At 43.0% G+C, this 11718-nt stretch overlaps 1 pseudogene; it reads left to right on the forward strand.

The window, feature by feature from the left end:
- Positions 1-1833: 1833 nt before the first annotated feature.
- Positions 1834-2772, forward strand: LOC118997664 (RNA transcription, translation and transport factor protein-like; annotated as a pseudogene).
- The last annotated feature ends 8946 nt before the right edge of the window (positions 2773-11718 follow it).

Consider the following 11718-nt stretch of genomic DNA (forward strand, 5'->3'; position numbering starts at 1 on the left):
TTGTTCCCTTTTCTTGCCTTCTTTTCACTAATTTGAACACATTTTAGTATTCCATTTTAATTTATTGCATTTCTGACTATATCTCTTTGTATATTATATTTAGTGGTTGCTCTAGGGATCACAATAAGCATAAGTAACTTTTCATAGTCCACCTAGAATCACTATTTGACCATTTCAAGTCAAATTTTTACTCCCATGTAAGTGCATTTATTTTCTCCCTATGTTTTATGTTATATTTGTCATATGTATTCAAATTGTAAACCCCATCAAAGTGTTCCAATTTTTGTTGTCAACTATCAAATATTTTTAAAAATATTTTATTTATTTATCTTTAGAGGGGAAGGAGAGAGGGAGAGAAACATCAATGTATGGTTGCCTTTCGTGCATCCCCTGCTGGGAACTGGCCTGCAACCCAGGCATGTGCCCTGACTGGGAATCAAACCGTGATCCTCTGGTTCGCAGGCCTGTGCCCAGTCCACTGAGCTACACCAGCCAAGGCTCAACTATCAAATATTTTAAAAAGAACTTGAGAGGAGAAGAATAGTCTATATGTTTACCCAGATATTTACAATTTCCATCCTTAAAACTCCAGGTTTCCTTCAGATATTCCTTCAGGAATACTTCAGATATTCCTTCAGGTTTCCTTGCCATCTATCTGATGAACTTCCTTTAGCAATTCTTTTAGAGCAAGTCTGTTGGCAAAAAATTATTTTCATTTTCCTCCTCTAACAATGTTTTTATTTTACTTCCATTCCTGAAGGATATTTTCACTGGATATAGAAGTGTATTTCCTGGTGATTTGGGGGTAGGGGAAATCTCAGCAAGGTGCTAACACCATCAAATGACGATCACTGACCTAATCACAATACCTGGGAGACGGAGTACTCAGATTCCCTTTAGTTATGTATGACAATTTTGACACCTCCCCTCCTTGATCCAGCCATTTATGATGTCCAACTCTTTTTTTAAAGATTTTATATATTTATTTTTAGAGAGAGAGGAAGGAAAGGGGAAAGGGAGGGAGAAAAACATCAATGTGTGGTTGCCTCTCACACACACCCCTAATGGGGACCTGGCCCACAACCCAGGCATGTGCCCTGACTGGGAATCGAACTGGGGACCCTTTGGTTCACAGGCCAGCACTCAATCCACTGAGCCACACCAGCCAGGGGGTTGATGTCCCACTCTTAAACTTCCAAATTATTTGAGCCAACAGATTCTCTAGTATTTGGGCTACTTCGACTTGGTTTTCTGTCATTTGCAGCCAGTAGTCCTGTCTAGTAAAGATAGTTCCTCACAAAAAAGATATATTTTTGTTTATAGGTTAATAAAATTTGCCTCACTAAGCAAGATATAGCAGTTGAGCCTATGAAATGTGCAGGCTCCTACTTCTAATAAATGAGTAGTCTTAAAAGTTAAAAATATCAGTGAGAGACAAGCCCTAGCTTTTGTGTAACAACTTCAGGAGAACCAGAGTGGTAGGTCCACGTGATTGCTTCTAATAACAGGACTGGGGGTGGGGTGGGGCAGGGAACACCATAAAAAAAGATCAAATCCTGGTCTCAGTTATCCAGGATTTATTTTGGGTATATTAATTTGTATTGTTTGCTATGTACTTTTCCTGCCTTGCATCCTTAAATCAGGACTTGGAGTAGGAACAAAATCTTGGAAGTCAGGAGCTGGTCTTATGTTCTGTAAAAATCAATCTGATTGAAAAAATTATGCAAATATTCAAGGAGAGAGTGTATATTCGTGGGCGTATGTGCTGTTTGAGGAGACAGGGAAGTGCCTTAGAGAAGACCAAGGAAGAAAAGATTTCAAAAGGTTAGGAAGATGTTGACGGTCTATCTACAGATGTGTGATTTGCAGGAACTGCATGGTTTGTTCTTCGGCAGCACTGGTCAAGGAAAGGGCTTGACCCAGAAGGTAAGAAGTTGTGTCCTTGATTTCTGAGTGTCCAGGCGCTTGCCTGCCCTCTCGCCACCTCCCCGGTGCCTGTCCCTCCTACCTCGGACCTCTCCTCTCCTGGCTGAAGGGTGAGGAGCCAGGGCCCTGTTCCCACCCAAGCTCTCCACTACCTGCCTCCTTCAACTTCAAAGTATTTCACAGATGTTAACTGTCCTTTCAGGATTTAAGATGGACAAGATGCAATTGACTGGCTTCTTGGTTTAGCTGTTAGAATTGAATATGGAGATAATACTGAAAAAATACAAGGGCTTAGTATATGATAATAAAAAAATGCTGACGATGCAGCTGAAAATGCAGAGACATTGATCAATTAGGTTGTAAATCCTAATTTTAAATCTGGTGTAATGGCTTTGGCTAATTTTCAGATACAGCATCATGATGATTACCTGGTAATGTGCATTTGGTCCAGGAGTGCCTGGCGCAGGATGCAATTGTAAAGCAAATCAAACAAAAGAGGGATTGCTTGTTGCTTTAGATGAGCAATTCTCGGTTTTGACACAGGAAATGCCGTTCTTGAAGCTGCTCAAATTCTGCAATTGCTACATACAGTAGAGCTCAGAGAGCCACAGACAAATATTAATGAAGCCATAGTAGCCGTTCAGGCAATTATTGCCGATCCAAAGACAGACCAGAAACTGGGGAAAGTTGGAAGATGAACATTTTAGGATTTCAGCCTCTCACCTACTTAAACAGTGTAAACCTTGATGTTGTGTTTTGTAATCAAACATCACATTTTCAAGGGAAGAATCCCAGAAAATTGACTACGTTGTAGAGATTTGTCATTATTGCTTTTTCTTTAATAAAGCTTGGCAAAATGAAAAAATAAAAATAAAAAAGAAGTTGTATCCTTGCCCTGGCCAGGTTCGATCCCCAGGCCAGGCAGGGCACATACAAGAATCAACCAATGAATGCGTAAATAACTAGAACAACAAACCGATGTTTGTCTCTCTCTTTAAAAATAAATTTAAAAGAATTTCAAAATGAAAAAAGGAATTGTATCCTTGCTGAAGATGCTCATGCCCCAAGGTCCCAGCTATAACATGCAGACTGGGCAATGGCTGTCTCTGAAGTAACCAGACGGCCATTGAGCCAATAGCTGCAGAGCCTCCATAATGCATTCGTGGCAGGTGAGACCCACCATGGGCCCTATCCTTACCTCTGGTGTCAATCACCTTGGGAATGCTAACAGTGGCAGATTAAATTTTCTGCCAATGTAGCACCACGAGGTCTCAGATTTGGATGTAAATTGGTCATGAAAAAGTTTCCTCCACACCTGAATAAGCTCTAAAATTCATACCTGTTACTTTATTTTAGGTTTTAGGAGTATACTTGAGAATTAATGTAGGGCAAAACTATTGAAACAGGGTATAGAGCATGTTCTCTCACAGCTCATGGTTGGGGAGAAGGGGAGGAGCAGATGATACTTTTCCTAACAATGGCCTGTGGACAGTGGTGTCTTCCCTGAATAGAATCTGTGCTACCGGGACAAAAGGTGCAAAGGCACACAAGGGATGCGCTTGACTTTAAGGCTGTATCCTGACTTGTGAAATAGCCAGGGGAGGTGGAGGCCCCTGGATCACTAAGTTGTGTTTGCCCTGACTGGAGATGGCCGCCGAATCAACATAAACAATACAGGAGGACTGGCAAACATAGCTCAATGAGCTCATAGTTCATTGGCAAACATACCTCAGTTGGCGATGAGGTCACGTAGGAAGCTTTGGGTCAGTGTTTAAAACTAAGGGTGGGCAGCCATGAGGGTTTTTGGTCATGTGGTTTGAAAGGGTGTAGAAGGGCCACCTCCAGCCCACCACGAGGTCTGATGCACAAGGAGGTGCCATGTGGTTTGGGATTAAGAGCAGGAGAAAGAAAGAGGAGAACAGCTGAGAAACCTGCCTAGGGAACACGGCAATATGGATGATGGTTCTGGGAATTGCAGGACATGCCCAGCCAAACATGGATTAATGGAAGATGCTTGGGATACTGAACTATGACCGGGAGTCTGCTGAGCCACTGACTTTGGTTTTCCTAAAAGACAGTGCCTCTAACTGGCATATTCTGAAACCAGCCTGATTTGGCAAAGGGAGGCAGGACTCTGTGTGTGTGTGTGTGTGTGTGTGTGTGTGTGTTTTAAAGGGAATGGGACTTAATGGCAGAATTCTGCCATTATTCTAAATCTGGATAATTTTTTTAAAGATTTTATTTATTTATCTTTAGAGGGAAGAGAGGGAGAGAAACATCAATGTATGGTTGCCTTTCGTGCGTTCCCTGCTGGGAGTTGACCTGCAGGGAACTGGCCTGCAACCCAGGCATGTGCCCTGACTGGGAATCAAACCATGATCGTGTGGTTCGCAGGCCCGTGCTCAATCCACTGAGCTACACCAGCCAGGGCCATAAATCTGGATAATTTTTAAATAAACAATTCCTTGCCCTGGCTGGTGTGGCTCAGTGGATTGAGTGCCGGCCTGTGAACCAAAGGGTTGTCAGTTCTATTCCTGGTCAGGGCACATGCCTGGGTTGCAAGCCAGGTCCCCAGTAGGGGATGCACAAGAGGCAACCATTCATTGACATTTCTCTCCCCCTTTCTCCTACCCCTCCCCTCTCCCTAAAATAAATAAATAATAAAAATCTTTTAAAATATTCCTTTTCTTTTCACCAAACTCTGGCATTGGGAGTCATGCTTCTCAGTGGTGGGCACCCGGACCTCACAGCTATTCCAGAACAGCACAGGCTGAAGGTTCTGTACTACTATTAGGTCTCTTTTAGCACTGGGTTGCCCAAAAAGTCTGTATGGGTTTTCCATAAAATAAGACACATCTTTCATTTTCACCAATAACTTTATTGATTTGGATATTTTGAGTATGTTCCAAGAGAAAGTCAGGTCTTCTTGCCTTGCTGATGCAGTAAAGACTTACACGTCAGCAGGTCTATTAGTATGTAAGCAAGGTTTGTTGGTGATACATTCTCTTGGAAGAGAACTGGCCTTGCTGAGGTCAGAGTTAAAAGACATAGGTCCAGGGCAGGGCAAGGTAAGGGCAGCAAAAGTGGCAAGAGTATCAGGTCCTTTGTCTTGAGGACTTACATAGTTGGTGGGATGGGGGCAAAGAAATTATATATCCACTGGCAAGTAAAGGTGGTGCCAGCTTCCCTGGGGGGATGTGATTATGCAAACATAGGTGTGTGTAGGGGTCTGTTAGCCTGAATTCTTTTTTTTAAATACATTTTATTGATTATACCATTGCAGTTGTTCTATTCCCCGCCTTCATTCCCCTCCACCCTGCACACCCCTCCCCCACCATTCCCCCCTTCAGTTTATGACCATGTGTCTCAAGTTTTTTAGACTCCATAGTTCCTCTACTATTCTTGCCCTCCCCTTTATCTATTTTCTACCTACTGTCTATGCTACTTATTTTCTGTACCTTCTCCCCCCTTCTCCTCCTCCCACTCCCCTGTTGTTAACCCTCCATGTGTTCTTCATTTCTATGGTTCTGCTCCTGATCTAGCTGTCCTCTTGGTTTGCTTTTGTTTTAGGTGTGGTTGTTAATAACTGTGTGTTTGCTGTCCTTTCACTGTTAATATTTTTCATCTTCTTTTTCTTATATAAGTCCCTTTAGCATTTCATATAATAAGGGCTTGGTGATGATGAACTCCTTGAACTTGACCTTATCTGAGAAGCACTTTATCTGTCCTTCCATTCTAAATGAAAGTTTTGCTGGATAAAGCAATCTTGGCTGTAGGTCTTTGGATTTCATGACTTGGAATACTTCTTTCCAGCCCCTTCTTGCCTGTAAGGTCTCTTTTGAGAAATCTGCTGACAGTCTGATGGGAACTCCTTTGTAGGTGACTGTCCCCTTCTCTCTTGCTGCTTCTAGGATGCTGTCCTTCATTTTAATCTTTGTTAGCCTGAATTCTTATCTTGCTCCAGACTAGGTTTAGATAGCTTGTTGTAAAACAGATACATGACAGGAGGGAGTTGATTAAAGTTGAGGCAGTTATCTAAAATTATTTATGGGCTCTTTCTGTAAGCACTAGGTAAAACAGTTAGTGACCAGAGGTAGGCAATTAGCCAAAGGTATTTTATGGGCTTTTCCTTTGGGCACTGTGGACCCTCTCCTTCTCCCTCTCCTAGACCTAGGGATGAATACATAGTTTCAAAGTCTTTCTTTCCCAGATAGTGGAAACAATACACAGAATTTCAAGGTGTTAGTATAGTGTTTCCTGTAATGTTGGGACACCTGGCAACAGTACTGGACCAGGCTCAGGACTGCTGAGTTAGTGGGTGAGACATGTCTCCCTCCTCTTCCCTGCCTTGGTTTACTAAATATTCATACCTAACAAGTATGTCAGCTATCTCCCACGTGGTATAATGTTGATTGTTCTCAAATGATGTCTCAATTTGATTGGTACCAACTTCAACTGGTCTACCCAACTTGGAGCATTGTCCAGCAAGAAATCTCCAGCTCGAAACTTTGCAAATCACTTTTGACATGCTTGATCAGTCACAGCAGTTTCTCCATACATTGCAGGAATATTTTCTTGTGTTTCAGTTGCATTTTTACCTTTCTCGAAACAATAAAGCATAATATGCTGAAAATGTTGTGCATTCCATCTTTAGTATTAACATGGCTACACAGAAATTCACCAATTTTGATTTTTTAAATGCATGCTGATATGATAGCTTTCACAATACGATCTAACAAAATTATTGCAAATGAAGTTAAAGATAACCAAGTGCTACCAGAGCCATCTTATGAAAAAAAACCAATGAACTTTTTGGCCAACCCCATAGAGGCAAACCTAGCAAAAATATTCTAAGGTCATGACCTTGTTGGGCTGTTTTCTATTTTAACATGTTATGTTACTGAATCATACTTATCTTAGATTATATGGTTCTACCACTAACATTTTCTCATACATTGACAAATACTATCTTGTCCTGTGAATTATTAGTTTTTCTGGGAGTGAGGGAGGCCCTTAGGACTCAGAGAGGGCCATTGCCCTCATTAGAAATGTCGAAACATCTTTATATATTTTTAGTTCTTGTATCCAAGTCATAAACTATTAAAGCTAAAAAAAAAAGCCCTTAAAGACTTTCTTGTTTAACCCATGAAGATCACAGATAGACTGGACACTCAACATTTTTTGGCAACCAAGTTTCCCCAGTTTCTAAGCACCCTGATCCCCCTTTGAGGGAAATTCTTCCTTATGAGGGCATTCCCCTGCCTACCTCCTACTGCTTCCTCACAATGGAAGTAAAAAAGGAAAGATTCTTCCTGTATTTTCTTTCTGATACGGCCAGTAGGTTAGCATGCAACCTACACTTGGCCAATCAAATGACCATTCTCAGAACTTTGCATCTTGTTCGAGTGATGTTGTGACAGAGACTGTCAAGTGTTCACTGAAGCCCATTTTCTTATTTTCCAGGGCATATAGATCGACTACATTTTCCTTCTAGTTAGGTGCAGCCATGTGACTTGGGTTCTGGACAGTGCAGTGTCAATACAAATGAGGCTTAACATCTAGGCCTGCTTTGTACAAACCTCTCACATGTGATCTTTTCCCTTTCTTGTCCCACCACTAGCTGAATGGGAGAGGATTCCATGGACATAGAAGAGGACAGAGACACAAGATGGGAGGTCCTTGAATCACTGCCTGAAGGAGAGCTGCCCAGGAAGGCCACAAGACCAGGAGCACCCGTGATGGACAGAAATAAACTTTCATTGTGTGCCTCTGTAATTTGGGAGGTTATTCTGGCACTGAGCCGATGCAGACTGAAAGACAGAATGTTGGCACAGGTTTATTTTAGCCACAGCAGAAACGTGGATCGAGCTAGCCTGCATGACAGATCTTGGGAGGTTCCTGGATCTGCTCATCATGAAAACCTTTTCTTTTACTTCTCATCATTCTGTAAGCCACCAATATCCTTACCACATATTTTCCCTTTTTTGGCTTGAAATAGCCAGACCTGGTTTCTGCTGCTTATAATCAAGAACCGAGACTCCTCCATCAGCTAAGAAATGGAGGCTTGAAGGGGCACAACTCGTAAGTGACAGATGTGGAAGCACGCCCTCGACTTGCACCTCCTGACTCTGGCCTTCCTTCCACTAAATTCCTGGAGGTTATAAGGGGTTCCAATGATTAGCACTCTCCTTCCCCACGAACTTACAAACCAATTGAGAAATAAGACTCATGAAATGGTAAACAAACATATATCACCTTCATTACTGGAAAAGGCCAGGTTGGAGGCTGTAACTTCCCCTCATGGCAAGGCCTGCTGCTGTGAGACTTAAACCAGAGAAGAACCAAAAACCAAAACCAAACAAACAAACAAACCCCTCCCCCCACAAAACCTGAACTAATGTTCCCCATTAGCAACTTGCTTCCAAGTAGAAACAAAAGAGAAAGAGGCTTAGACTGCACGGTTTCTCCTTCCTAACTGCATTGGGAGAAGTCACCACCCAGACTGAGAAGAATGAGAGGGTGGACAGAAGTCGGTACTACAATGCTAATGCCAGACGCTGTCCATAAAAAATGAGAAACAGCATGCATGTATCTTATCTATACATGTACTTAGTTACTGCATCTGAATCATAAACTATGAAGGCTGGAAAAGCCTTTGGAGATTCTTTCTTGTTTAATCCACACAGATTTCAGATATACTGGGCATTTGTCATTTTGGATGCTAGTAATATTTTATTTCTGATAACACATTATTATGTAAAACACTGAAACAAAGTCCTCTAATAATCTACCCATCAAAGATAAATTTTGTTAATATAGTTTGTATCTTTCCTTAGGGACAAGGCTGAAGTTGCAAGTTGTGGTATTAAAAAGTGAATTTAAGCCCTGGCTGGTGTAGCTCAGTGGACTGAGTGCCAGCCTGCAAACTGAAGGGTCCCCAGTTTGATTCCTGGTCAGGGCACATGCCTGGGTTGTGCGCCAGGTCCCCAGTGGGGAGCATGTGAGAGGCAACCACACATGATGTTTGTCTCCCTCCCTTCACCTCTGTATAAAAATAAATATAAATAAAATCTTTAAAAAAATAAAATAAATGAATATGAAACCCCCAACACTGTTTCAGAGCCTGGCACAGTAGGAACTCATTTGCTTCATTCCTTTTTTCCTCCTCAGTGCCCTAGAACCTCGTCTAGTTTGAGAGCTGATGACCAGCATTGAGCTGGGCTAATGTGACCATGAAGTGCTGACAGATATGTATGCGTGCTTGGATGTCAAGGAGCACTAATTAGAAGCCCAAGTCCATAACCAGGGTCCATGAGGCAAGAGCTGTTCAGCCAGGTCAGGCCCATGGTCTTTCTTTTTTTCCTCCATGGCCTTTCCTTCTCTCTGGTCCAGGGGTCTGGACCCCCACTAGAGCAAAAGCTTAGGGCTGACTCCTGGGCTAGCACACTGTCCTGTAAGCTCTCCTTGTGAGCTGGGACAAGGATTTCCAGCAGTAGGGACTGTCCCCTCCTCTGGGACTCTCCCACAGGGGAGTCAAGCATAGAGGTCTGGGCCCCACGGGGCAGTTCGCTGACTGTGGGTTTATGTGGCAGCACTTTCAGCTCTGCCGGTAACTCTGCCTGACCCCACCCTGGCCTCAGAGATTTCTAAGTCTATTTTCCCTTCTCTGAATTTCTGGGCTTAGCAGAAGAGAAGAGCCCAGAGCTAAGGACAAAGCAAGAGAGCATGTTGGGAGAGGATGCAGCACGGGCTGCAGAGGTCCCTCTGCTTCACTTTGCCCTCTGATTTAGCTCAGGTGTCTTCCTGAGGGTTCCTCAGGAATCCTTCCTGAGGATTCCTCCAGGAATCCTTACCTGAAAGCTCCCCCCCCCCCAGGCAAGTTAATCACTCCCTCTTCTATTCTGATTGATCATTTTTCCAGGTCTGCCTTCCCTCCAAGTCGTGAACTTGAAAAGCCAAAATTTACCTCATCTATCCATGTGTCTCTAGTGCCCAGTACTGGCTCTGGTTAAACAGTATTTGATAACTTTAGTACAATGACTGATAAAACCCCAGAGCTGAATTACATAAGTGAGGGTAAAGGCAGAAGAGGGGAAGAAGGGGAATACCTGTCTGTGGCTTGGCTTGTGATCAGAACCTTCCTGATGGCAGAACTGCCTGCTGTGAAAGGAGCTGCCAGTGAGCTGCCAATTCCTTGTCTTTTTTTTGCATACAAAATTTATTTTTACATATTAGATATGAAGCTGATTATATAAGCACTTACAAGAATGTGTGACCCATTCTCAATTATTTTTCCTTAGATCACATTTGAATTTAATGTGTCATAGATACATTGCATTACTAACCAAATTCTAGAAGGCTGAAAATGTCTCCAGAAGAGATTTTCATGTGTTGCTGATAAACATTTGTTAGGAAATGTATCTGCTTGAAATGAAACAGGGTTGTTGAAGTAGTCTGATTTTTCTCCAGCCTGTAGTTTTGGAGGCATCTTGTCTTTAAAAAAAAAAACTTTTATTGATTTTTAGAGAGGGAGAGAGAAACATCAATTTGTTGTTCCACTTATTTATGCATTCAATGGTTCCTTTTTTAAAAATCCTAACCTGAGGGTATGTTTATTGATTTTAGAGAAGGAGAAAGGGTGGCAGGGAGAGAGACAGAGAGAGAGAGAGATCGATAGGTTACCTATGTACCCTGACTGGAGATAGAACCCACAATCCCCAGGTATGTGCCCTGACTGGTAACTGAACTTGCAACCTTGGTGTATTGGGATGGCATTCTAACCAGCTGAGCTACCTGGCCAGGGCAACTCCTTGTCTTGAAAGGTGCATAAAGAGAGACTGCAGATGTCTTCCGGAATGCTGCACCAGGGACTCAAGCACTTCACAAGCCTCAGATCATGTAACCATCAAAGTGCCTTTCAACTCTAAAGTCTAAGATTGTGGGAAGGCATGAGGCTGGTCCCAGAGAGACACAGCATGCAGAAAGCCACCTATTCATCTTGTCATGGTCAAGGTTGCCTGAAACTACTGAGGATAATGTCACAGCCTAATTAATCCCCAACTCCTTATATCCCATCCTTGTACGTGCACACCCATGTTCACAGTAATTTAAATCACAGACAACTTACAGAAATGCCCACATATATATATTAAATAAAACTCACTGGCCCACATTTATACACACTGCTTCACCCTAATTAAAACTTCTATTGACTCCAGGCCCAGGTAAGCTATAGACCTCCTTGCTCTAGGGACTGGCCAGGCAGTCCTTAAAGGGGGAGAGGTAGAGAAGGTGTGGCCTGCTTTTGATGGACAGATTAACCTACTGATCTTGAGAAATGAAATAATTAAATTCATAATCAATTCCCAAGTCAGCCAGTCCAATATAGCCAAGGTAGGGAGGGGACTCGGAAGCCCAGACCAATAATCTAGAGGTAGGGATGGTGGTGCTTGGGCAGGGAAGCCCAGAGAGACCCCTCCAGACCATGGAGGAACTCTGATAGGCAGGCAGGCAGGCAGGCAAACAGACAGAGAGACAGAGAGACACGCCTTTCCAGTCCTACAGACTTTCTCTTTCCAAATAGATTGGAACAGCTTTGGAAAGAAAATCACCCCCTATCCACAAACACGAGGTGAGAAGAAGATCTGGGTCCTCCCCCCCTCCCCCCTGTTCTCCCATGGAGTGTCCTGGGAGCATATGTGGGTGGTAACCAGGACTCACAAACTGCCTGCATCCTTGGCTTTCTTCAGCCGTGGGATGAACACTGGCTTCCTGGAATCCCCGCCACTTCCC

Source organism: Sturnira hondurensis, unplaced genomic scaffold, assembly GCF_014824575.4.
Source record: "Sturnira hondurensis isolate 20B ecotype Veracruz unplaced genomic scaffold, ASM1482457v3 Scaffold0013381, whole genome shotgun sequence".
Taxonomy (NCBI): domain Eukaryota; kingdom Metazoa; phylum Chordata; class Mammalia; order Chiroptera; family Phyllostomidae; genus Sturnira; species Sturnira hondurensis.